This window comes from Ochotona princeps, chromosome 2 (assembly GCF_030435755.1).
Source record: "Ochotona princeps isolate mOchPri1 chromosome 2, mOchPri1.hap1, whole genome shotgun sequence".
In the NCBI taxonomy this organism is placed as follows: Eukaryota; Metazoa; Chordata; class Mammalia; order Lagomorpha; family Ochotonidae; genus Ochotona; species Ochotona princeps.
In genome coordinates, this window is record NC_080833.1 from 81,039,367 (window position 1) to 81,066,341 (window position 26,975).

At 40.6% G+C, this 26,975-nt stretch overlaps 1 long non-coding RNA gene across 1 annotated transcript in view; it reads left to right on the top strand.

Moving 5' to 3' along the window:
- The first annotated feature begins 391 nt into the window (after nt 1–391).
- Nucleotides 392–26,975, top strand: part of LOC131478832 (uncharacterized) — a 245,094-nt gene continuing 218,510 nt past the window's right edge. Inside the window, exon 1 of the long non-coding RNA XR_009244626.1 lies at nt 392–491. This is a non-coding gene — a long non-coding RNA (uncharacterized LOC131478832). The remainder of the gene's footprint in view (nt 492–26,975) is intronic.

A 26,975-nucleotide genomic window follows, 5' to 3' on the forward strand; every position in this document is an offset into this window, starting at 1 on the left:
CCATCTGGGTCTCCCAATGGGTAGCAGGGCCCAAGCACTAGAACCATCACCTGCCTCCTTCATGGGTAGTATTAGTGGGGCAGTGGGGGACTTGAACAGTGGGGACTGAACATCTCACATATCTGATATGAGATGATGGTGTTACATACAATAGGTGGTTTCTGATGTGCCACAGTGCTGCCCCCTCCTCTAGGTAGTTTCTTATTTCATTTGCTCCCTTACATAAGTGCAAGCTGCAAGGATGAATCTTTATTTTTTTTACTGTAACCTTAGCATCTAGGGCAGTTCCTGCTATACAGTAAGCTTTAAAAATTAGTATTCTTGAATGAATGGAGGGAAGGAGTGAGTAAGGTTAGAATTTTTGTAACCACATATTTTCTTGTTTTTGCACAGGAATTTCATCCATCAATTGGAAAGATCTTCTGGCACAGTTGAATATCAAGGGCCTGCAAAGACCACTGGATGATCTCAAAAAGTGCATATCCAGAAGTGTGAGTTTTTCAAAAGGCCATCCTCTTTCAGGGAGGGGGTAGCTGGGATGGGGTGCAGAGAACAGAGCAGGCACCAGGAGAGGCTACCAAGGGACATGGCAAGGCTGCAGTGCAGGCTCCTGTTTACGCTGGCCCTGGGTGGTTATGAAGGTGGACATGTATGTGCTCAGAGAGGGGAACCTGTGCAGCAATAGCAGCCCCCTTTTTGTGAACATTGTCAAAAATGTGCTACATAGAAAGAGGAAAATTTATCTTTATTTGCTTGAGAGAAAAAAAACATTTTAATTTCTTACTATATTCAATTAATTATGAGAAATTTAAGAATCATAGCAAAGCACAAGGACTCACCCACTATTGACAGTTGTTTGAGTTCCCTGTTTAGTAAAATAAAACACTGTGGAAGGAGCTCACCTGCTTTTTGTCTGCCGTCTCTGAGTCATGCCTTTCCCAGGTTTTCCAATGTTCTGCATTGCTCATCCTTTGAACAAAGACTTCTATAAGCAGAAGGAAGCACTTGGGGAGAGTTTCAGAAAGATCAGTGCCATTTAAGAATAACTGTCTATAAGGGAGAGAATAGCAATCTAACATTGTTAATGACAATGTCAATTTCATTTTACACATTCTCTCGAGTTTCTAAGGATTTTAAAAAAACTTTATGGTGATAAGATCTAGAGAAATGCTAACATAGGTGTATTCGATTTTATTCATTGAGTAATTGTACAGTTGAAAGAAGCCCTTGGAATGAATTAGATACATGATTGATTAATGATTAGTTTCATTTATTCCTGGTTTATGGCACTTGGGGATAAAGCTTTCCATACCATGCTTGTTTGCAGAACTCTATTTAGCAAAGCTTTGGTCTTGGTGACTGAATAAATTGGCAATTACATGCACTTTAAACAGAGGAATATTGTGTTGAATTAAACTGTACAGTGGTTTGGGTTCAGCCTAGTTTATGCTAGCAAGTCTCTTGCTTATTAAAACTGTGCCATAGCTATAAAATCTTTATATTATCTGCAGAGTTTTACTCTTTTACAAAACAATTACATTATCAGAATGGCTTCTTCGAGTGTGGAAAGAATAAGATATTAAAATATATTTGAATCGTGAATCATGTTTGATAGCCAAAGTTCTTGTCTCTGGGCTTCATTTACACACAGGACTTCATTCTGGGCAGTGCCTTGCGTGCCAGAAGAGGAAGAAAGATTGCTCCAGGACTCTGCAAGAAGAAAATATTTCCTTAATTGTGCAGCTTTCCCCTTATATTTCACAAGGATTTATGTTCTATTTTAAAATATTTCCATTTAAAACAAATACATTGTTAAAATGACCTATTGGTTAAACTATTTAAATCTTCATCCTGAAGATTTAGAGCAAAACTATCTCTTTGGAGAGGACAGAGCTTGTGTGTTTTGGTGTTTGGTTTCTGCAGTAGTAGGAATAGCCATGGTTATAGGAAATTATGCTAACTTGCTGGAAAGTTACTAACTTACAGTTTCCATTGCCTTACCTTAATATTTTTTATGGCTAGCTTACTGACAATAGATTTAGGTTTTCTTTGAATAATTTTTCCTTCATGTCTTGGTTTGTCCATTTATAAAACAACATGATGAAAACACTACTTAATCTGAGCTTCTAGATTAAGGTAACAATGTGCAAAGTTTTGTGAACTGTAGATGCTGTTTACTGAGTGTTGGTGTTGATCATGGGTCAGGCACTGCTCCTTTGCTTCTAGTCCTTATAACTTCTCATGAGGCAGGCTTTTTTTTTTTTTTTTAACTTTTTGCTCTTTCTGATAGAGACAGAGAGAAAGAAAAAGTGTGTGCTCCTATCTACTATTTCAGTCCCCAAATACCCATAAAAATACTCAAATACTCAGCCGGGGGTTGAGATCAGGTATCAGAAACTCATTTGGGTCTTTCATATGAGTGGCAAGGACCCAGCTTCTTGAGTCATTGCTATTGCTTTCCAGGCTCTAGATTGACAGGAAGTTAGAATCAGGAGCAGGAGCTGGAATGGATCCCAGATACTGTAATGCAGAACACACAGGCACCTTAACCCACTAGGCCAAGCACCCATCCTCTGAATCAGGTACTTTTGTAGATTCACGCTCAGAATACTGTTTTGCAGTATTAGGGGGCCGGGAGACCACTGCACCATGGTATACAATTTCCCAGAAATATTTATAATTATGATCAAGTAAGTTTTGTAAATTTGCATATTATACAATATTGGAAAATCACAATGACTATGTAACACAGACCCCGAAAATTGTTGCTCTGAAAAATTACCCTGCCCTAATTTTGTCAAACAAAAATTTCTTTTTTTTTTTTTTAAAGATTTTATTATTATTGGAAAGCTGGATATACAGAGAGGAGGAGAGACAGAGAGGAAGATCTTCTGTCCGATGTTTCACTCCCCAAGTGAGCCGCAACGGGCCGGTACGCGCCGATCCGATGCCGGGAACCAGGAACCTCTTCTGGGTCTCCCACATGGGTGCAGGGTCCCAAAGCTTTGGGCTGTCCTCGACTGCTTTCCCAGGCCACAAGCAGGGAGTGGAGCTGCCGGGATTAGAACCGGCGCCCATATGGGATCCCGGTGCGTTCAAGCGAGGACTTTAGCCGCTAGGCCATGCCGCCTGGCCCCCCAAAATTTCTTGAAATAATTTGATCACAGTTTGTCTTTCTCTACTTTCTCTTTTCTCCATAAAACTACTACTGTTGCACTGAATTAATGTCTTCAGGACAAACTTGATGGATTAGTTGGAACAGCCCTGTGACTTTGCAAAAGGAACATGGCACTTGTATGGTAGGGGCAGGAGTTCTGGCATTTCAGAAACTGCAGGGCATTTTGCTGGATCCTTGGCAAAGCTCTTTGGATCCAGATGGGGTGGCTTTGATAGGGATGTGAATCCTCTGAAGAGGAGCAGTGGCTGAGAATGGGTGGAGATATTTTAATTTATCCTGATGGACGTTGAACATTTACTGTCTCCTGCTGTTGTGTTTGGAATGCACCAGTGAGTGAGTAAACTAGATACATACCCCCATTCTTACTGAGAAGATAAAAAAAATAAACAAAATGATTAAGTTATATACTAGATGAAAAGGAAATTGCTTCCATACCAAAATTTTGAGATTTCTGAAAAAGAAATCCTTCAAGAGCACCCTCAGGCCCGACCAGGGCAGGACAATGGAAGGATCCACTATGGAAAGAGGCAAGGGCTGCGCTGCATGCAGACAGGTGCAAAACAACAGAGAAACCAGCTATGTGCTAGTTAGCTGGTCACTAGCACCATGAAAGAGTGTTTGTAAACAACTGGACTGATAAAATGGTCTTTCCTGGGAAGATCTTTTGTTGCTCTAAGTTTCAATTATTAAGGTTATTGCTGAGCTTTAATACTCACATAAACCTTAAATTGGCACATTCTATAGTCTATAATATTGTATTCTCCATGAAAACTCACTCAACTCCCCTCCTCCCTGTCCACATGTTCTACTCACATAAATTCAGAATCATCTGCGTCAGAAGCAGAATGTCTCTTATTCCTGGCTTAGCGTATGAGAGGATAGCAAAAACCATGTGAAGGAATAAAATTAAGATATGTTTATTTTCATGAAAAAAAGTTTTGAAATATATGCATGGTTGTTTTCATGACACACATTTCCCATGAGCTTTTGAAGATCCCTTGGATGTGTGGATTTAAAAGTAAAACCTATCTTTTGAGTGTAGTGACCATGAATTTTTACGACTCTCCTAAGTGCTTACACACACGCACACACCTTTTTTCTGAGAAGGGAAGAGATAGAGGGTGGTGGAGTGGGATGGGTTCTGTTAGTTCATTTCTGAAATGGCCACATGGCTAAATTTGGATGGATTTGAATCTGGGAGCCAGGAAATGAATATGCAGTGATCCTGTAGTCGACAGGAATACAATCATTTGAGCTGCCAAATTTGCTTCCTAAGGTCTGCGTTGTTGGGAAGCAGGAATTACAAGCCAGAACCAGGAATCAAACCCAGGTATTTTGATGCGATTGTCAGTACCTTAACTGCTAAGCTAAATGTCTATCTCTCTGCTCATGTTTAAATAGTAGACTTGACATAAACAACAATAGCAGGATGATTGTAAAGACAAAGAAATTGAATTTTGGCTACACCAATGTACTTATTCCATTGGTCTGTTGATCTTATTCTATTTGTGTTTGAAATTTATAGCAAGAAACAAAGTGTCATATTTTTGTTTGGCAAATGAAAATTTTGATTTGTACATGACAAGTCTTGTTAAATTTGAATGATATCTTTTAAGACAGAAAGTTTATCTAAAATATTTTAATAATTATTTGCTAATTAAATAATTAATGTTAAATTAATGTTAATTTCTGAGGCAAGTAATATGTAGTTTGAAATTTTTCCTCTTTTTATTGAGAAAAGGCATGATTATGATAAAAATTACTAATCCATTGCTTTGATTCACTTTTTGTACTACAGTGCTTGCTTTAGTTTTTCTCTGTTCATTGCTTAAAAATGTTATTGGGACACTGTAAATATGAAAATCATTTAAAGAAAAATTTCACTGTATTTGTCTTCTGGCCATTATTATTATTAATTTATGATTAACACTGGAATTTTGTGGTTAGGAGAAGAGGAACAAATGACCAGTGCTGTTTTTGGTCAAATTTTTGTCAAATATTCTGGTTATATTATTGGACTTGGATGTGATTAAGATTTCCTTTTGGAATGTTAGATTTATCTGCCCAGCTAATCATCTGTTTTATGACAGGGCTAATAACTTTTAACCAGACATTTCTTTATTGTACTTAGTCTAACAATGCTATCTAACCATGTTCCCTCTTTCTAGAATATGTCTAACAAGAGAGAAATCTTGGAATTGACTTTCCCAGGAGTTTCATCTCTTGTATTGAGTTTGAAATAAAGTCTGGATGAGAATTAAACTCATTAGTTTGAAAAGTTGCTTTAGCATATGTGAGACAAGAGCTATGATTAACAAACAAAAAACAGCAAGGTGAGAGCATTTTGAAGTATTGAGTGGGAATTGATGGGTTGTGATTTAGTGTTATTAGGGTAAGTTTAGCGGAGCAGCTTAAACAAAAGGTAACAATGGTGACAGAGTTCACCAAGTGGATATGAGGCAAAGCGCATTCCAGACCAAGGGAATAGTATGTGCAAATGCCCCATGGCACAGAATCGCTGGTGAGTGTGGAAGGATAGCAAGACACGGGTGTGGTAGATGTGGAGGGAATGAAGGGTGTGGAGGAGACACGGCAGAGCGGCCTTTGCGGGTTACGGTGAAGATTGCGGAGGGCTTGTCTCAGATGTCATTCTCCTAAATAAGACCTTGTTGAATGGCTTCTCTTTCCTCTTAATTTCTGAGATAGTTTATTCATCCAAATTCTTATAATATTTGCTCACACCTTTATAAAGTCTTCTTAGCCCTAAATGTTTGGTTTCTAGTATTATCTAGCCTCATCAGTTAATTATTAGTTATTTCAGAGCATGTCTATATTTTGGTCCTTCTTTTTAATGTCATTCATTTACTAAAAAGTTTTTGAGCACTTTAATATATGTTAGAAACTGTGTTGTACTAGATCCTTATTAAAGATAATATAACATTGTAACTTCAAGGAATTCATTATCTAGAAAGAAGAGAACCACGTACCACTGTATTAAACAAGAAGTCAGACACTTTTTGAAAGCTCAAATAGTCCTGATAATCTCTCATGAGGCAAGCAGTTTATGCTTTGTTTTGTTTTTGAAGAGGGTCGGGGGCCGGAGAGAGAGAGAGACAAGCCCAAGGTGGCTGTAGCTGGGCTGGGACCAAATTCAGAAATCAGAAACTCAGTCTGTATGTCCTATGCGGGTATCAGAGACACAATTATTGAGATGTCACTGTTGTCTCCCAGGTTCTGGATTAACAGGAAGATGAAATCAGAAGCCAGGGCTAGAATAGCCCAGGTACTGTAATGTGTAAATGTAAGCTATCCACTCTCACGAGACTTAGATTTAATGGGAGAACCAGAGAAGGGATGACAGGATCAGGGAAATTCCCAGGAGGAATTGATTCCATGCTCAGAAGAAACACCTGTTGCATATAACGCACCTGTGATCACCAGGGACGCTTTCTTTGGTAGAGGAGATGCTCCCTTCAGGGCTGTGAGGAAGAAGGGAAAGCACAGCCTGAACACTGTCAAACAAGTAGGAGAGGTGGACAGGGAGCTCCTACCCCCTGTTTTATTTCCCACAAGTGTCTACAATAGCTGATGCTAGCCCCGCCAAAGCCAGAAGCCACAATTTCCGTCTAGCAACTCCACATGAGTGGGTGGCCTGAAGTCAGTTATGTGAATTATCACCAGTTGTCTTCCAGGAGCCACTCAGCCAGAAACTAGAGGCAGGAACTGAAGGCAAGTATTGTGATGTGGACCTAGGAATCTTAAGGAGTGTCTTAGGAACTGGGTTAAATGCCTGCCCCACCTTTCCACCTTTGAGAATGGCTACTAAGAGCTGTTGGAGACACTTGGCCGCAATAGCTCTGAGGTCCCTTGCAGGGAGTTCATGGTCACTAGACTGTCTATTTTTGGCTCTGTTTCTCCTTTTCTGGTTGGCATGTCCATTCAGTCAAGGCTGTTCAGCAACAACATACCATAACAACAGCCATAACATACCTATGGCTTTGAAATGTCTTTGGTTAGCATGGTATTTGTTTGGAGTGTTAGGAGGAATTATGAATTACATTTCATGAATATTCATGACTTTTCTGTGAAGGTAGTGGGGAACTTAAAATGATGTGAATGAATTATTTTGTTTTTATAGCCGGAAAACGGAGGTATGACTTTGCTGGTGTCACATGTAGTGGAAGACCTAAGTGGGAGCAGTTCTGAGGATTAATAACTTGGGGGTGCTATCCACCAGACTGTGCTATCTGGCAAGGAGCCAAAGCCTTTGGCTGATAACAACTGCAAATTTCTAGACTGTTGTGTTTACAATGCAGAAAAGTAATGATGCATTAACTTTGCATTACACGGTTAATTTTCTTGTCGTTTTTTTTTGTGTGTATTTGTGTATACATATGTGAGATTTCTTTCTTTTTTTTTTTTTGCATGAAAAGAATACCTGCAATATGCTTGACTTAGAGACTACACTGAATGCATCCATTTGAATGACTGACTAATTACTCACTTTGTTGAGTGCTCTGAGGTTTTTACTGTCTTTTAATATTGGTATACCCATGGCAGCTTCCAGCCAGCAACAGGAAGTTGTTGAGATTTTTTTTTTAATGTATCTTTAAGGTATTAGGTTATCCTTTGTCTTTAGCTTTCAGGAGTGTCTTTCATGTGCTACTGCTTGTATTTTATTTGTGTGTTTGTGTGTGGGGGGGCAAGTCCACATAGATGAAATTTTGTGACCCAGGGGTTTAGTAAACGGCCTGGTCATTGTTTAGAAGTCACCTCTGGGATACAACATAGCACTGTAGAGTTCTTGGCCTGTTTGCAAATGCAGGTTTTCACTGGAGAGAAGATGGTGAGAGACAAGGGCAAGGAACGACCCATAGATCCCTGCATCTGCTGGGGTTCGAGTGGCCTCCTCTACTGAGCCACACAAGCTGAACGGTTTTCTTTGTCACCTGTAGGGAGCACAGCCTTTCTGGAGCGCTCCCTTAAGGTGAATGGCATGATGGGAGCAGTGTTCGTTCGGGGCTGCCTTCAAATGTTGTTGAGCTTAGTGATGGCTCTGGCAGGGAAAGATCTCCCAATCAGACATGACACTGCTTCACTTCCTCTGCACAGTGCCTCTTTTAGAGTTGAACTGAGTTCCTCTTGAGCTCCCTGACCTGTGTATTCAGAAATATCTTTAGATTTATTTACTTCTGTGAATAAAGTGATTGGGTCTCTTTAAAATGAAGATTTCTGGAAGAGACATGGCATAAAGCTGGTAATATGCAAACCTTACAGGTCTTAGGCTTATAACCTTTCTCCTTTTTTCCTTCATGAGAAGCTGCCTGGCAACAAGATGGGATTGAAGTGGGAGGTACTGACAAGGGGAAAACAGTTTAGGACCACCCAGGTTAGGAAACTGAATGGAATTGTTAATTGGCTATGTGCATAGATGCTGAAGTCAAATGCTGGGGCTCTGGAACTTGCGATCAAAGGTGTAAGAAAAGGAGAGAGTAAGAGCTCCAGAGAACACGGTGTGCTGAGTCTGGGTCCTCTGGAAGATTAATTAGGAGAAAAAGTTTGTGAGGGAGCTGAGTGAGTGAGCTGGGAGGAGCATGCCTAGCCATGATGGTACTCTGACCCTTGTGAGGAAGAGCGGGAAGAGAAGGAGCTGGGCACATGGGCCTTAGACGGATGGGGAGCCAGATGGAGGCCGTCAGTTGCGCCCTCTGTCTTTCATGAACATCCCTGCCTTAATATTCCTGTTAGCCTTCCTACTGTGATGCAGGGTTTCAGAATGTGACCCCTGGGACAGTTGCTGAGCTTTGCACCTTTCAGCAGAAATCCAGTGGGGAGATTGTGAGACTAAGTGTTCTCTGAACACAGGAAAAGCCTGTTTGGGGATCCTTCTGAATGTAGGTCACATAGTATAGGGTTGAGCTGCCAGGGTCACAGTTTGTGTCATGAGTGATCAAAGTGAGATGAGAAGTGTGTAGATTCTACTGCGGGGTGTGGCATAATGGAAAGCAACTCAGCAGGGCACTATTAGCCCAACTTTCAGTTCGCTCACTGATTGGGTGCATGACCTCATGAATGGGCCTTTGGGTCTCTGAGCTCAGTTTCCCCATTAGTAAGTTGGGTGCAATCATATTTATCTCGCAGAATGCAGAGAGGGGAAAATGAAGTCTTTGTAGTGCTTTGGCCTAAGCCCATCATTGAGTAGATAATCTATGATTCTCTTTTAGCATTTGCTGGATTTTCTGTTGACATAGTGCCTTGCATTTTCAAACATTTCTATGAAATAATAAAAGTGTTTTTAGACATACCAATTGCCATTCTTTTTCAGGCTTAACCGAGAACTCTCCTAGGTGATCAAGCTCATCTTCTAGATCAGAACACCCAAAGACTGATAGGCTTTGGGACTACATCTGAAAGAAGAAGCTATATTATGTTGGGTGGCCCGTTTCTTGGTACATATGTTCATGTACCTGCCAGAATGATTCAGTTGTCCCTGGAAGTGAACCGGTATGTGGTAGCAAAAAGAGCATGAGATTAGGAATTAGAAAGTCATGGCAAGTTGTTTGTGTAAAGGGCTTCACAGTTTATCAGGCGCTTTCACAAAAGCAGGGCTCTGGTAGGATATTAGCATGTAATTTCAGATATGGAAGCACAGAGTCTGGGTGTGCCTGGGAAGGTCTGTGCTCTGCATGCTGCATGAGGCACACAAGGAAGTTAGAAACTGGGGAAGAACACCCTTCTGGGAGGCAGAATGTCCCAGGAAGAAGAGGCATGGGCTTGGGTAAAAATGGAAGATCCTCTGAGCCTTGGGCAGGTTTATTCCCAATATTTGGAGGAAGCTAAAAAAGGCAACTTTGTAGACTATTGCCTGATGTGAACTTAAGTACATGTGAAATTCTGTTAAAGAACTATCTGTATATAAGGACAAGGGCATTTGCTGATGGGATGAGAAACTCATTCTGCTCCCCGTCTATAACTCTAATGATACTGCAGGAACTACATTATCCAGTGTACCTTGCATTTTGGGAAGGAAAGCAGTTTAGCTTATGGTTACCAGCAAAAGACTGGTGGGCAGCAGAGGGGAAAACCAAATTTTCCCTGCTTTAGCTTTGGGCAGCTTCTCTAGCAACTGCTGAGTCCCCACCACAGTTCCAGTTCCACTCAACAGACGGAAATTCCACCTTTTGCCAGGCCATCTTGTCTCTTCCTTTGGTTCCTCCAAATTAGATGTAGCGACACTTCCTGTTGTTGCTCATCTCTGAATTACCTCTCTTTTCTTCTGTGTTCAACACTTTATTTTGTATAGCACCTATGGTGCCTTTCTTTTGATTGAGACATCCAGAGTGGTTTTGTTATTCTTTCTGACTGGTTCTTGGCTTGTCCAGTATCTGGTGTTTATTAAGATATTCATACATGCCAGACATGGCTTTCAACTTCCATCATGCTGGTTAATTCTTATGACTCCTATAACACTGTAAGTAGGTCATTTCCCCCAACTTACAGATAGACAATGAGAAATCTGAGTATCTAGACGATAAGATAACCAGTCCAATATCAAACAACCAGTAAGTAGCTGAGCAGGATTTAAACAGGATGCTCATTGCACCAGATAGTCTCTGAAGGCTGCAGAAAGAGGGGGAGCTGCTCCCCATCTGGCATGTCAAGGTTTCGAGAGGTGACACAATTTCATGTGGAACTGTCCATTTCATCACTCAGTTTGACATTTACTATTTAAAAAATATATTTTATTTAGGCTGAGTTGATTTCATGTATTCCACAATGCATATTCAGGAGCATGGTAATACTTCTCACCCTACCCTCCCTCCTGCCCGTGTTGCTCACTTACCCCCCACTTCACTTTTCATTTCTGATTAAAATGGCACTGTGTACTCACAGCAAAGATTTCAGAGATTACAGAAAACAGAAGCACATATTATAGCACATTCGTTTAGTAAGTGTTGTTACTATCCAGGCATATTTTTCTTCCAGTCTTTTTTCCTGTGGAAAGAAGAAATCTTCGACACTTCTTTTTTGTATAATTTGATTTTAAAGGGTAAAGTTGACTCTGATCAGGGATTATGTCTTGCAAATACAAGCACAGAAAAGGGAAACTGTAATAAAAATGTTGTGCTCTATTGACTGCATTGCCCTGGAAGTTCAATAATATATGATACTATAGATATTTGGCCAGGTAGACCACAGGTTAAAGAGGAAATATAAAATCAGCAAAACACGGAGCCTGTGCATACTCTGGAAATGTGCCTACTAAATCTTATTCAGGATATGTCACACTCCTTCCATTTTGGTTTTCCCATAAGGTGACTTCGGGATAAAATATTGGAGTTCTTTCAACTGGAACAAATATTCTCTATTTGTTATACGAACAACGCTTTAACTTCCTGCATTTCACTGGTGTTCTCCACCTGAATTCTCCCCATCCACCCAAAAAAGCAAAACCCAGCAATAATTCAACTCCTCTCAGGTACATTATGAAAAACATGTGCAGCATAATGGCTGCATGCTAAGACAGGCAGCAGGGACTACATTCTAAGTTTTATTTCCTGAATTCCCTCTACTGCTCTGTTATGTGGCAGGTGGATCACTCATCACTGTGCTTTTTACCACTTTATTGTTCTTAATCATGGAGAGGCAAGTAGTTGATGCGTTCTGAAGTTATTTTTGTAGAGACCATGTGGGAATTTGGCAAATTGTAGGTGGAACTTGGATTCACACTTATGTCTTATTTCATAATGGACATGATCTGTGACCTAGTGGCAGTGATTTGGGATGGTTTCCTGAGCTGAAAGATTTGGTTTAGTATTTTCCATGACTGACAAATTTTTGTATCTATTCATCAGTGAAAACCTACTAGGAGCCATCATTATGTGTAGATGATGTCGATTTTCTTCCTGCCCTGCATTTTGAAAAATTTCCCTCATGCTTGTCCTAATTACTCACCGACTTCCAGAGGATTACCCAAATAATTAGTGTGGTATACAGGGTCCCTCAGAATTCACAGAAAAATAGGGGAAAAAAACGAAAGCTCATTTGAGTGTAGACAAAATTTGAAATCTATGCAGATGAGGTTTCTCCAAAGTTTATGGGAAGTGAACACTTTGAAGAAACTATGCATGCATTGAAAACATATTTCGGCCTGGAAATAAGCCTATCTTTTAATTCTATTTCCTATAAACTTTTTAAAGTCCTCTTGTTTTCAAGAAGGGAGGTCATAAAAAGTAGTCCAGGGAACTTGCCTGGATGGGTTGTGGACTATGGTGATTGCTCTTCCATCGGGAGGAGGAAACGAAGAGGAGGGAAGCACAACACCAAACAGGTGCAAAGGCAATGCAGAGACCTGTAGGTTGGAATCAGCAGCATTTCTTTGACTTTGAAGTAACCAAGAGATTGATAAAGTTAGTGGGGGTGCTTCGTTAATCGACAGTGGTGCACTGATTCACTGGAATGATGGGGTCAGAGGTGGATAAAGGCCAGAACCAGTGGCAGGGGTTCTGATGGCAAGTGAAGATCCTCTGAGGAACTGAGTTTAAACCTAAGTTCAAGGAATTGGAACAGGGAAAGGTTTCAGTTCCTGCTTTTCTCGTGTTAGTGAAAGACGAAGTCTGGCACTAAAACAAAGAAACAAAACGGCCCCTGGAGAGGACATGCTGGAAAATAAAGCAGTTATATCACATTTTGGCATAGGGGAGGAGGCTGCAAGTATCTGCTGCTTTCCTAGAACCAAAAGCGCACCAAGCCAGGAAACCCTGCAATGGTCCATCTCTATGGATGAAACACAAAGTAACATTTTTTTTTAAGACTTCATTGTAGCCTATTTTCCTTCAGGTTTTTGGTAATTTGTTGGTCAACTTGTTTTGTATTCATATTTGGTTTTTTGTAGATGTTCTTCATGAATTATTTTTTTTTCTGAGCGATTCTGTTACGAACTGATGTATTGTTCAGCACTGTGACCACAGGTGGATTGTCAGACTTGGAACACCCTCTAGCCATCCTCTCTCTGTGGGTATGGCATTCTTCTGTGAGAGACTGTCTGCTACAACCTCTGTGTCTCTCCTGCTGGGCGCCCTGTAGAGGGCAGCCACTTTCCAGGATGGCCATAGACAGTAAATTAATGTTAATAATATCTAATTTGTCGCTTTGCAACAATTGGCAGTATTCTAAATGAAATGCCTTTCATTTAGTGAATACCTTTTCCTCTTGGCTTTTGTAGGCAGCACTGTCATAGCAAGGTCCCAGTGGCCACAACTCACCTCAAACAAAAACATGCTGTATTGAGCCAGCATAACCACCTGACTCGAGTCCTCTCCAGGGTTTTAAATTCAAACCAAGAAATATAGACATGTCCTATTCAGTAGCAGAAGATACAAGACATGAAAGTCCAGTGCAGAGGACCAGTGAGGAGAACCAGTGCATGAAGGAGAAGGAGTAAAGACAAAAGGAAGAGATGAAAGGGAGGTAGGGAGAGAAGCAAGCAGGGATTAGAGGAAGAGTTGGGGTAGGGTGCAGACAGAGATTTTTATTTTGGCTATCTAAATTCTCTTGATACTTTGTATAGTCTATTTTCCTGTGCTGTCCATAGTTTTAAAGGGATGTTCCTTAACATCTTTCTAGTAAGTTCCTTTTTGTGGCCTGAGCTAGTGAAGGTTAGTTCTTTACAGTTTATGACCAAAGGAGTAATGACCAACACATGATATTGGTGATTCCTTACTAAGCTGTACTGTAGTGTTAAGTCCAGTGTAACAAACATCCAGATAATCATTTTCCAATGAATGTTTAAATATCTAATGTGACATATAATAGATAAGAAACACAAATACAAAAAGCAAGAGTTTAAAAAGATTGGGCTGCAATGTCTAGAAGTTTAGAGTCCATCTACTTTGGAAAATAAATACTCACGGATAACACAATATCAGATTTCATGGTATGGAAAAAATGCTGCATGGGAAGGATTAGATATTTAACAAAAACATGACATTTTGGCATAAAAGTAATCATCTTGTGAGACAAGGCCTGGTGAAGTCACTGGAAAATGCTTGAAGAAAAAGGCCTGACTGGGGTATTTCTTCATTTTCTTCTGCCTGAGACACTAGTTAGTAGATAATGTTTTTCAACAATAGGAAAAAATTTAGTGAAGTACAATTTTAAATCAGTTTGGAAGTGTGGTTTATTTTATTTGTTTGAAAGACAAGATTGCAGAGATAGAATTCTTCTGTCTGCTGATTCACTCCCCAGATGGCTACAATGGCTACAATGGCTGGGAGCAGGTTGGGTTGAAGCCAGGAACCAGGAGCTTCCTCCAAGTCCCCCATGTGGTGGCAGGGGCTCAAGCACTCAGGCCAGCCTCCACTGCTTTCCTAGGAATATTAGCAAGGATTTGGTATCAGAAGTGGTACCTTCTGAAACCACAGTAGTCTCTACTGCTTTCCTCGGGGTATCAGAAGTGAGGCAGTTGGGCCTTGAACTTGCACCCCATATGGATGACAACAATGCAGGCAGAGGCTTAACCTGATATAACACAATGCTGGCAGTTATAAATATGTTTTAGAATGACTTAGCTAGGAGATGACCCTTCATAAAGTCATGTTAAGAGTATTTATCAGGTGGCAAAGAATCAGATTGCATTTCCACTATTCTTTGCTATGTTTCTTCAGGTTTTTGGACTGCTGAGCTACTGGGAATTCCGTTGCGCTAGACACACTGCCTTTTACCCACAATAGCTGCTGACATAGGTTCGGATAGTATGAAATAAACCATATGGGTCCCAATTCATTGGGATGATTACCTGACCCAAGCTGAACCAATCACATTTCCTTTCTATATATAATCTGATTTTGTGAGATGTGGAATTGGGAGATAATGGTATTTCGAAGGAGTCTAGTTCCTGGATACCAAAATCATAGGAGTGGACACAGAGAGGAAGATGATTACCAGAGAGGAGAATGGAGCAGGTGTTTGAGGTGACTTGGAGATCATGTGGTACTAGTTCTTGGCTTTACTTGGCTGAAGCTGATTTCCTTACTCTTCTCTTCAGTACTAATACTACCCCTTCCTTTTCACTTGTGTTTGTTGGAGCTGGCGTTTGCTTCTCAGACAAGCAACCCCTCATCATCACGCCCCAAGCCCCTTACATCTGTACACTTGTGCGTTTCTCTTGGCCACGGTAATGGCACATCTCACTGTCCCACTCATTTATTGCTGAAAACTCAGCTCAACCTCCGTGAAGAATCTTAAACTGTTTATTTACTGCAGTGTGAACAGATGACAGAGAGGAAGCTGAGAGATTTTAAGAGTGGGGAGGCCAGCAAGCCTCTGGCAACAGTGAAAGCACACAGTAATAGGGCAAGGAGGACCAGGTCAGAGCGCAGGCCTGGTTATGTTGGAGAATATTGCGCAGACTTGTCTCTGAACCCCTTGTTAGGGCAGGTGTTTGTGATGTTGGTGCTTTCTATCAGAAGCAAAGAGCTCCTCAAAGGGCAGGTACCATGGAGGGGTTCTGCTGGTATTTGCCCCATCCAAGAGAGAGCTGTAATTATGGTGTGGTGTCAGTAATAACTTATTTCTGTAGCACTGCAAGGTTCAGCTCAGGACAGATGACCACCTAGATGTATCTCAAATGCTTCTGTTTGAATTCAAATCAACACATTTGCAGATACTGCAGTGCTTCCCATCAGGGGTGAGGAGGGTATAAAGGAGATCTGGAAGCACTGAGGGGCTGGGCGGAGCAGCTCTCCAGGACGGACAAGGAGGACTGTAATGAAGATGGTCTTCCTGCCGAGAAGCTCCAGAACACAGTTAACGATTGGAGGTGAATGCAGTGAATGTCAAATGGGGGCGTTTTGCAGTTTAAGCTGACATGGGTCATTCCTGGAAGGATGGACAGTTCAAAGCAAAGCCTCATCCATATTGATATGGAAGAACTGTGGGTTAGGAAAAGCCAGGCTCATGAGATCAGGGCTGGGAGAAGCTTGCCCCAGGAGCTATTCCTATTACATGAACCAAGTAAGTTGCTTTACTGAAAAAAAAAAATAAGAAAACAGTGTACTGAGAGCAATAAAAGGAAAATGTCTGGTTTAAAAGGGAGTTTGGAAAAATACCAGTTTTCCTTTTAAATCAGCTATAGGGGAGGCTCTGAAAGCAGACTTCTGACTGCTAGGGAAGGAAAACAGTTTGGAAAATGCAGATGTCCCATTCTGGTGCACTGGGAGAATTCTGCATTTTAGAGAGATATTTTCTTTTTGTTGATGGGGAGGGGAAAGTGAAGTCAGAATGGCTGCAGTATTTATTGAAATGTCTTCACTTTGCAGAAACGAGGGGACAACTCTGGCCCGGGCTCTTGTGAGCTCTCTGTGGCCCTTTTGCTTTTGGCTGTATCACTAATCAGCTGGCAGCGGGATCCACGTGTCCCCATGGCCAGGCTCTGTGGCGCTGCAGCTGGTGTAGGGCCCTGTCTCGGCTAAGTAATGGGCACTTTGGGCCGCAATTTCTGTTCCTGCATAGGCCTCCTATCTCAGAGTCATGCTTCAACAAACACTCAATTAAAAGGAAAAACCTCCGTGTGATGGAAGGCCCCCTATTACCAAGACGCCAGGGATGTCTACTGCAGGAAGCGACTTTTCCCTAGTTACCGGTAGCTAAGCCAAGATTTATGAGCCAGTTTGTCCCACAGTGATCAAACCTGAACGTGAAGTTTAAACCGGCACATTTTTTTAATCAACAAAACAAACTAGGCTGGAAGAGTTGCTTAGAATTAGAAATTAGGCAGACCAATGGAGTGTTAATACCATGAATAGGTAGGGATAGAGCTGGGCACAGGGGGTTCTATTAGCAAAATACACTCATTTTAGTTAGCATCAGGTACCCGCCAATGAGATGTCAATATTAATTTTTACAAAACTCTCCCTCATAGCTCATGACTATGCTGAGAAAAAAAAAACCACACATTTTCTCTCCAGAATATAGAAATAATCAGGATTTATTCATGTGGGCTGATGCTGAAAGTGCTGACACCAAAGGGCAATCCCATCTGGCTGATATCACTCAAATGGCAATATTGTTTGAAGAAACATCATTAGAGAGATAGCAATTTAAAGGCTGTAAAAAGTTACGGGCAAAGTGAGTGTAATATTCTATACTGATTTCAGACACATGAGGCTCCATAGTCCGCAATTGCTAGTAACTTGTCAATTAGGCTTTGTAGAGATTGAGTGTCTGGAAGGCAAGGGAGGAGGGAGTGTGGTCTTCAGCCACATTCACGTAGCTCCCCTGCCCCGCACCAGGAGACGCTCTTGTGGCAAGTGGCAGCTTTGGTGGCTAAGATCCTGGTGTGTTAGTAGGCTGCAACTTTTTTTCTGAAGGGTTGCTCAGGAAACCAGTATGGTTTTCTGTGTTTTTGTGTCACTCTCTAACATGATTATATGACTTTTATGGCTTCCTGTGTTCTCTTCCCCCAAGAAGGCCTTGCAGACAGAGGTTTGTCTGCTGTCCAGTGCTCATGCTAGGTCTCTGCTCTTCAATGCTGTGTTCCAATGAGGCATCTTGCCTGTCACCTCCCCTCTGAGCAAAGTGCTAGAAATTTCTCATAACACAGGGCAAGAGGGCTGATTTAACTTGCTAGCTACAGTCACTTTAACATTTTCCACATGTTTCATTGGCTAAAGATGAATCCAGAGGTATAAATGTTGTGGTGAACTGGTACAGCTGCCATCTGCAGTGCAGGCATTCCAAGTGGGTGCTAGTTGGAGTCCCAGCGGCCGGTCCACTTATGATCCAACTCCCTGCTGAAGCTCCTGAGGAAGCAGCAGCAGCAGAATTGAGGACTTAGGTTGCTGCCAGCTCTATGGGAGGCCTGGGTGGGATTATGGGCTCCTGGATTTGGCTTGGCCCAGTTGTGGTCATTGTGGTCAACTGGGGAAGTGAGCAGTAGATGAAAGACTGCCCTGTCCACTGCTATACCTGCTTTATAAGCAAGTAGGCAAACAAATAAGCAAATCATGGAACAAACAAAAAACCAAGTGATTCTGGTGTCAGTGATGCAGCTAGTTCGATGCATGCAGGATGAAGAATGTTGATTTCCTTGACTTAGGTCATATTTCTGCCTCAGTAACTAGAAATATGTAGAAATAGTAGGTACTCAAATAATATTTTTTGTATTTATTTAGCCTTCTGTCTCAACTTCTTAGCAAAAGAAAACATATGAAAAAATGTGCAAAACAAGACTTTATAATTAAACCACAGCACATAGTTAACACCCACTTCATACTTTTCCATTATTCTGTTTTCTATTTTCCCAAGAGTAACCACTCTCCTGATTTTTATGATGACTGCTTCCTTGGTTATTTTATTGCTACCTCAGCTTATGTCCTTAAATGCCATAGTTAAATGTGCTTGGTTAATAATGAAAAGGCATTCAACTTTACCAGTAATCAAGAAAAATGCAAATTAGAAAACATGATATAAGTGCTCACATAGCAGAATGACAAATGGAAATGACTGATAGTAAAGAGAAGGATGTTCAAAACAGGAAACTGCAAACACTTCTGAGAAAATATAAACAGTTTGGAAAAGTTTGGCTTTATCTCAAGTTGAACTTCTGAAAGCCCCATGATTCCAGAATCCTCAGCAGTATATAGAATATACGCTGAAGACATGTATGGGAATATTCATTGCAGTGTAGTTGGTAGTAATGATGTGATGAGGTAAGCTCATTTTATGTTTGTTTGCTACAATCTGATCATGAGTAAAGTTGAACACTTTCTCATGGCTATTGGTTACTGTAGCAAGTATTCTTTAATGTTTGGCCCTAGCAGTGATTCCTATTAGACATCCCAAAGTAGATGGCATATATGGAGTTGTATTTATCTAGAGTTTATGGGAAGAGCAAAAGAATAGAGATGTTGATATGGGACCATCAGTCATGGGAAGCAATGGAAAAGATAAATATGGGTCTTGCTGGAGAAGAGTGCTGGAGACTGAGACTAAAGTGTAAGTAGGGATTCAATGAACAAGTTTGGGAAGTAAGAGTGAAGTAAGAACAAAAACAGACATATAGGATGTTCTAAAGTTTAAGGAAAAAGGGTTCCTAAAAAAGAGGGAGTGATCAAATGATCGAATTATCAAATCATCAAATAATTCAGTGAACTTAAATTAGATGAAGACTAAGAAAAGCCTATTAATTTTGGTAGAGATCATTAGAAACTTTGAGAAAAGTAGTTTACTGAAATTGAATGGATTAGTCTGAAAGAAGAGGTTTAAAGAAGAACGGGAAGTAAACAATTAGATATAAAAAAATCTGGGCTCTGGGGACATCACCATGGCATTGTAGGCTAGGCTTTTGCCTGTGCTGTCAACATCCCATATGGGCAATTGGATGCTCCATTTCCAGTCCAGATCCCTGCTTTTGGCCTTGGAAAGTAGCAGAGATGGCTCAAGTCTTTGGCCTCTGAACCTACTTGGATGACTTGAAGAAAACTCCTGGCTTCAAGTTGTCATAGCTGCAGCAGTTGTGGCCATTTGGGGAGTGAACCAGCAGATGGAAGATCTTTTTCTCTTTGTATCTTCTCTTTGTAATTCTGCTTTTTAAATAAAAGTGAAATAATTAGGTTTTTCTTTTTTAAAGAAGAAATAGTGAGCTCTCTTGAATATAAATGGTCCCCAACTTGTGATGCCTGATTTAGGATTCATTGAAAGCCATGCAGCCATGCAAATTTATAAGAAAACATACCTTCAGGTATGCTAGGAACCAGTGATAAGTTATGATAAGTTATGTGGTATCTCCGTAGAGACTGTGGAGCCATGTGATTGCAACCAAGGCTCTACAGAGTACTATGCTGCTTAGCTACGATGTTTAGTAGGTTGGGAGTATTGGGTGCATAACTCCATTGGAATTTTGGAAGTAGCTATTGTTCTACTGTGAATAAGGGCTGCAGAGCTGAGAGTGGAAGTTAACAGGAAAGGGAATTAGGGTCAAAGGAGGGGTTTTTCTCCCCAAATTGGGAAAATATTACAGCAGATATGCTGATGTGTGTGTTCTAATAGCAAGCAAAAAAATGCTTATTTAGAAAATAAGGGGAGATAATTGCTGTGCCAAGTCCTTGAATAGACAAGAGAGAATGGGGATTCACAGCGGTAGTGGAAGGACTGGTCTTAAAAAGAACAGACTGTTCAACTATGTTAAAAGGCCAGCAATGTGCGGGTACCAGATAGATGCAAGGTCTGCTTGTAGCAGGAGAAAGTTCTCGTTGGAGGGATCCTTTATTCTGTGTAAAATAAGAAATGACATCATCAATTGAGAGATGAATATGTAGGATGTGTTGGGAGTTTGAGAAGGTATTGAGGTATTTTGTCTCAGGGGAACTAAGGAATAAACTGATTAGGATAATGCAGGATTTCCTTGTTAATGCTGAATACACAGTTGAGGCTTGTGTCCTGATTCTAAAGTGAGATCAGTCAGAAGGATTGTGTTTCCCTGGCAGTTAGCGTTAGGTATAAATGTGGAGTGGGCAGAAAGTTGAATTTAGTTAGAATTTAGTTGAATTTAGTTTTATTGGCATAGAATGTGGCAACAAGAGTGAGCAGATGCGAGCTGAGGCTAGTGTGGGGGTGATTTTACAGATGGATTGTGGAATTTAAACTGCAGCAGTGGGGAAATGAGAGCCTGATGGGCAGTGAAAGGATGGTAGACACAAGATTTGGGCGTTTCCAGATATTTAAAGGATTATTGGAGTAGCACTGAGCTGACAGAATTGAACTGGGAAGATTAGAGGTGTAATGAGAGGGGGGTGCAGGAAATTGAGATATTGGATAGAATGAATTCATTGGCAGTTAAAAGGGAGAAGAGGATGAGTGAGGTGGAATGTGGGAGCATCTCAATGGTAAGAAAGAAGAAGAATTTGAGAGAGTTTGTTAGAGAAAAAGAAGTGGAGAGAAACAGTGAACACAGGACAGGTTATTCTGTTTAATGAGAGTGACTGACAGCAAGCAAAACAGTTTACTTCAACAATGAGAAGTATCTACGGGTATGGCTGGGTTTATAGGGCAGACTCAAGGGTATTAGTTTGGAAGCGACCATTAAAGACAAGGAAACTGGGCCTGGCAGCGTGGCCTAGCGGCTAAAGTCCTCGCCTTGAAAGCCCCGGGATCCCATATGGGCGCCGGTTCTAATCCCGGCAGCTCCACTTCCCATCCAGCTCCCTGCTTGTGGCCTGACTTTGGGACCCTGCACCCGCGTGGGAGACCTGGAAGAGGCTCCTGGTTCCTGGCTTTGGATCAGTGCGTACCGGCCCATTGCGGCTCACTTGGGGAGTGAAAGATCGGATGGAAGATCTTCCTCTCTGTCTCTCCTCCTCTGTATATCCGGCTTTCCAATAATAATAAATCTTTAAAAAAAAAAAAAGAAAGACAAGGAAACTGATCTCATCCATCTGGAAAAAAAATGATATTGGAGGAAAAGAAGCATGCCGCCTATCAGAAGAGCTGCAGGGTAAATTGTACCATTAGGATCTACTCGAAATTTCTTTTGGAATGAGTGATAAGGTGATTTATTCTGAGTAGTTGAGTGTATGCGTTTTGAGGAATTGGTGAAGGGAAAGGAGACGGGGCCGGCTTGGGAGATAGAACAATACAGGGCTGAAAAATTAACAGGGGTGAAAGACATTGACGTGGATCCTAAGACTCCCCAGGGAAAGGCTAAGAATGAATTTTAAGCAGATTCTCATTGGACTGTTGTTTACCAGTCAGCCGTGGTCAGGAAGAAATGGGAGGTGAATGAGCACAATACCAGGAGCATCAGGAACTGTCCTGCACTCCCTTCCAATCTGAGCGAGTTTTCCAGGTCAGGTGAAGGTGCGTCTGCCAATAAGAAGCAGTCTCTTACTGGAGCACTGTGGAGAAAGAAGGTCGTTTAGGTGAAGAGGCTCTGTGTCAGCATACTTCTTGATTTTTGTTTGCTCATCTCAGAAGCAAATACTATGACAAGATCATCTGCTAAAAGGAAATTTGTTTAAATCATAACCAGATGAAAATGCTTTGCTTCTCAAAGAGTATTCTTGTCCTAGACGTTTTTAGAAGCTTATGTTTAACCAACTATAATTCTTCTTAAGCACCATTTTATTCAGTCTTTTGAAATGGAAGATTAGTTTTTCAATGAGAAATCTGCATTTCATTGTAAAGATGGAACACAATGCCTTCGGCTCACTTCTGTGGAGGAACAAGCTTATTTTGGCAATGTATCTTTAGCATATTGTAAAAACAGTGATGAAAGCACATTTATTTCAGGCCAAACAGACTGAAACATGCACACATGTGGCTCAAGGGGCATGGATAATACATCCTCCACTGCCCATCTTTTTTAAGTAATGAAAATTCCAGAGGTGATGTCGGTTTTCTTTGATTTTAAATTCGGTGTCTGTGATGAAAGAATCGGGGGTGGGGGTGGGAAAGTAATTTCAGAATGAGAGATTATTGTAATTAGTGTCAGTAGCGGATCTCTTTATGCCGTGAAGGTATTTCTTTACTGCCTCCTTCTTCTGGGAAAATACAAAATCTCAAGAATTTTTACCAGAGATATTTCTTTCCTCAGTCTAAATATCGTAATTAACAAAAATGGTATGGGCAAAGGTTTACATGCCTCCAGCCTTCACTACCAAGCATTTTTCTATCAAGAGGCATCAGTGACAGTATCCACCAAGACGCCCTGACCATTTGACCGCTTCTGTGTAGCTTTAATCTTTTCTCTCCTGTGTGTTCCTGTTGTCACTGCAACAGTTCAGATCATTGACATCTTTCAGCTGTGCAGTCTCCGTAATTCATGAAGAGATGGCTGTAATGACCCTAGTATGTATCTGTTCTGAGAAGGTTTTCTGGGGAAAGTGAGCTTTGAGTTAGGAATTGAAGGCTGATTGGAATGTTGTAAGATACTCTAAGTAGGGGTGTATCACATGGAGGAAGCATAATAAGAAAGCATCTGACCCATTAGAAACATGATAAAATGAGCAATTGACCAGAATTCCCTATAGAAGGACATGTGATGGGAAAGTGGGGTTTGAGCATGATTTAGCCATATCTTAATTACTCGCTGAAGAGGACTGGGATCTATTTGGAGAGCTCAGGATCACACTTCTACCTTTATTTTGGGTGAAAAGGAATTAACTTTGTTTGATATTGTGGGTCCTCCTGAAGAAGACATTAGGAAGGGCTGATGGTATTAAAACGTCACTCCAAGAGACAAACCCAGTACATTCTGGTAATTGAGAAAGAGACTCCAGTAGCAAAATCTGCCATGGAGACTCAGTAGTTAACAGGACTACTGGCCATTGCCTGCGGGAGGACATTTAGAATTCGACTGAACACTGCTTCTATTTGCCATCAGTAGGACTTAGGAATTTTTTCTTGTAATAAAATTTTTGATGTAGTTACAATTTCTGTAAAAAGATCTGGCCTGAGGACTCAATTGTGCTGCAATAAAATGTCATGATTTTTAAAAACCTGAGTCTAATAGAGGCCCAAGTTGAAATGTTGGCTTTCACAAAAGTTCTCACATTGGCAAGAAATAAGACAGCAAAAATAATCTCTATTAGATAAGGTATTAGCTAATGAAGGGGATTGTTTCACAAAGTAAAGATGACTTGTGACTTATTTACAATACAGAAATGTAAAAATCTATTAATGCCTATTTTACTGTTTCCTCTACTGTGCTTAGCACCTCACTTGGCCAAAAAGAATGTCCCTAAAGAATGAGAGACTATGAAATTTTCTTGGCTGGGAAAGTGTCACTTATAATATTTGCTTGACTTAATTCAGTTTTTCATAGCTATGTAATATGGCTATATGGGGTGAACAAAGCAGGAAAATATCCCACTATTTTCCCCAACTTTCGAGATCCTCCTGAGCAGGATGAAGAACAGTTTTACTAATTAATCCCTACCTCAAATGTATTTTGGATGCTTGATTGGTCTGTCAGAACTAGCACAAATTTGTTGATTTTGTGATAACCGGAAGCAATATAGAATATTAACTAATAATGTAGTGCTTTGAGTTTGCAAGAGTGTGGATTCTATTGATTTAAGAGCTTGGTTTTTAAAAAGAAAAATGCAAGTGTTACAGAAGACTTATCTGCACATCTTGTTAGTCTTCTTTGAAATGCATTCATTTGAGTTTCCCATCTCTAGACTAGTTGTTTGACAATGAGTTGGGACTAAAACAAAAAGGAATCTCTCTCTCTTTAAATACACACACACACACACACACACACACACACACACACACACACATATACATATATGTATTAGTAGGTAGGTATTAGTGAGGTTTAAGGGTTTCCTCCAGTGGTCACAAATAGCAAAGGAACAGAGTTTCGAGTCAAATTATGTATAATCCCAGCTACAAATATGCAAGGAATATAATATTATGGCACTATGTAGGAAAGTCAACGTTTGTGTGAAAAGGTTTTTTTTGGGTTTGGTTTGAGGGGAATGAACAGAGATTCCTCTTTAAAACCTGCTAAAATCTGATTCAAAGAAGGCCAAACAACTAGGGTGATCAAGTTTCCTTTTGTCTGTACTGAGAGACTACTCCAGTATATTGGGAGATCAAACTGCTTTTTTTTTTTAAAACCAAAATTGTTGTTATAAAAAAAGTTGTGAATACATTGTCAGAGATGGTACATTGGGATTCTTCTCCTGGGACAGGGTGTTCCAACTTAGGTGAGGGGGCGTAGTTGGGATTACATGTTGAAGGTACAAAACAAGAATAAACCTTTATGTGGTGATTTTTTTTATCTCCTCTAGTGAATTCTGACTTCAATCTGAAAGAAAGGATGGATTTTCTTACCTTACAGCTTCCGGGGAGACATGCTGTGGGAGTCTCTATGCTTCAAAATAATTCGTAGATGTTTTGTGAAACCTTTTGACCCGGCTGGGAGCATGGGAGCTTTCGGGCCTTCAAGAATAATAGGCAGCATTGAAAAGGAGTGGATAGAATGTTTTATTAACTGTAGCTATTTTTATTAACTGGAGTCAGGGGAATATCAGAAAAGATCAAAATTTAGGGATTCTTTGAAAAACCCTTTATTTTACATTGGTTCTATTTTACATTGCTTCAGTGTTTTACTCCGTGGTATAACAGACACTGCATTTTCTGCCCTAACACATGAGAGGGCCAAGATGAGACGTTGCATTTTGTATTTGCTGTTAAAAAGGGAAGAAATATCAAGAGCAAAAGCAAGAGAGGGAAGTAAAGAGCTAGGGAGATAATGGGACAGAGAGAGAGAGAGAGAGAGAGAGAGAGAGAGAGAGAGAGAGAAGGGTAACTTTGAGAGGTGTTCCTTTCTTTCAAAATTTATACTTTTCACAACTCTGTTTCATCAACATTCTCTCGCTCTTTGTCCCCAATAGCATTAATTTTGCAGGAAGTTTTAACTATGTTTCAATTAGGTAGGTATATTTTTTACTACCAATTATCTATAAATCATTTGGAAATGTGTGTAAAATTTAGACATAAACAATCCAGAGTATTTGTGTATTTACAGAATAAGCAATTGAACTTCATCACCACCAGCCTCTGTGCTCCAACTCCAAGACTTAGGCTTTGTCCCTGGTAGATAATACTACGGGAACTTTTTCGATGTTAGCCATAGAAAAGAGCAAAAGAGATATTTGTAAAAATAAGACTATTATTCATTAGATCAAAGAATCATGTTTAGAACACACAGGAAACAGGTAACCCCAGAAAGTTTTGAGAGAGCAAAATATCCAACTATCTTATTAGACCAAGAATGATCCATTATGAGACACTTTTGACTATTTGTTGTCATATTTATAGTTATTCACATTCCAACACAAGGGTGTCTTCTTGGCCACTTTGGGTCTTGTGAGGACCCCTTTGCCTGAGACTGATTGGTTGTCTTGTATAATAGGTATAATCTCCTGGGAGGGAAAAGCGATCTTGTAAAAATTGGAGTGTATCGCTACATTAGAGGTAAGATAGTCAGGAAACTAATTAATACACTTCCATTAGAATACCACGGGCCAGACTGTTTCTTCTAACTGCTTGCTGCGTTATCTTCTGATCTGGGTCATAGAGAGTATTTTACATTGGAAAGGGGCACTGCTGAATGAAGTTGTTTGAAACTGAGCCCACTCCTTCCTTTCTTCAGAGGAATGAAGACACTTGAAGCAGGAACTCCTGAATGGAGAATCTTACCAGTTTCAGAACCTGACGAGCACTCTCAGTTTAAGGCACTTAGATGGAGTGGGCTGTTTTCAAAGCCCAGCAGGCTAGGTATACTGAGGAAGGGAGTTCTGTGCAGCTGAGGTCAGACAGGTGTTCTCCCTGAGCTGTCCATGGTGCTGACCTGTGGAATTGGCTCCAAAAGCTGTCCTCTGCAACATATCTGGTCTCAAGACGTGGTTAGATGATAAAATTACTCAGATGACCCATTTACACACATGTGGCTCTCAGGTAACTGTGATCTATACCAGTAGGCCTGTTTCACTTAGGTGAGCATACCAGACCCATTCCTAAAGTCAGTGATGCTGACTGCTATGTCGACATCAAGACTGAAGGAGAAAAAAAATTAAGAAATTCTATCCTATCTCAACATAATAAATATCCACTGCTGTGATTTAAGGAATACAATCTTGTGTTTTAGAGAAACAGAGCTGGTGTCTGCTTAATTTCTCTGTGACTGAATTTAAGCATCTTAAGGACTGAATTTCCTACTTGTAATCGCCAGCATTCATGTGTCAATTATGGAAGCTTGTTTTATAAACTCTCAGATGAATATAAT